Source organism: Myotis brandtii, unplaced genomic scaffold, assembly GCF_000412655.1.
Source record: "Myotis brandtii unplaced genomic scaffold, ASM41265v1 scaffold193, whole genome shotgun sequence".
In the NCBI taxonomy this organism is placed as follows: domain Eukaryota; kingdom Metazoa; phylum Chordata; class Mammalia; order Chiroptera; family Vespertilionidae; genus Myotis; species Myotis brandtii.
Genome location: NW_005357191.1, coordinates 342,666 through 344,063, shown reverse-complemented (window position 1 = coordinate 344,063; position 1,398 = coordinate 342,666).

Sequence of the window (1,398 nt, the reverse complement as noted above, 5' to 3'; positions counted from 1 at the left end):
GCTGAGTCGGGTGCCCCGCCGGGCCCTCCTGAGACGCACGCACCCTGCCGGTGCCACCACCACCCAACCCGTCCGGGTAGTGAGGCCTCGTACAGCGAGGCCAGGTGATACCTGTTCTCTCACTTGCCGGTGCGTTTCCGTGGTGTTTTCATTTTTTAAGCATTCCAGCTGCAGTGCCCTCACCATGAAAATGGCAGCTCCCCACGCTGCCCCGAGTGACTCCACAGGTGTCAGCTGACAGATCCCCAACAGTGGAGAGAACCAAGCACAGAGAGTGAATCTAACAACCTGGAATAACGAGATCAGGCAAGAATGCATACATTTCACGAAATCCTGAATTTTAGATTTACTTTTTTTAAGCAATGGGGATTTTTATTAACTTTAAGTTGCAAACATTATAAAGCCAGATCAAAATGGATTTCAGGAAATGAAAGAGGAAAACAAGGGCAAACTTACAAGCTGCATCAATAACATACATTCAGCCGGGCAGGTGTGGCTCAGTGGTTGAGCGTCGACCTATGGAGGTCACGGTTCAATTCCCGGGTTGCGGGCTCGATCCCCAGTGGAGGGCATGTAGGAGGCAGCCAATCAATGGTTCTCTCCTCATTGATGTTTCTATCTCTCCTTTCCTCTCTGAAATCAATAAAAACATATTTTTTAAAAGCTGTAATATCTTTTTTAAAAAAGATAAAATCACCTGGTACTTCTCATAAATTCTAGGAAAGACATAACAAAGTAAAAGGGGAGACCTTAAGAGTTTATCTGTCCCAAGATATCCAGCAGAGGAATTTTAAAACATATAGATAGAAAGTATAAAATACTGAATCCCCACCGACCATGCTTTTCAGGCTGGCTGAGAAGCCATCTGCCCTCTACACCAGATGTAGTTTAAATAGATTTGTTTGCCTTGCTTCTTTTTAAAAAATATATTTTGAGCCCTGGCCGGCTTGGCTCAGTGGATAGAGTGTCAGCCTGCAGACTGAAGGGTCCCAGGTTCAATTCTGGCCAAGGGCACATGCCTGGGTGGCGGGCTCGTTCCCCGGGTGAGGGGTGTGCAGGAGGCAGCCAATCAATGATTCTCTCTCATCATTGATGTTTCTATCTCTCTCTCCTTCTCCCTTCCTCTCTGAAGTCAATAAAGAAATATATTTTTAAAAAAATGTATTTTGACTGCCCTGGCCGGTTTGGCTCAGAAGGGTCCCAGGTTCGATTCCCATCAAGGGCATGTACCTCAGTTGCAGGCTCAATCCCCAGCCCAGGTTGGGATGCATGTGGAAGGCAAACAATCGATGTGTCTCTCTCACATTGATGTTTCTTTCTCTCTGTCTCTCCACCTCTCTTCCACTCTCTCTAAAAAATAAATGGAAAAATATCTTCAGGTGAGGATTAACAAAAAAA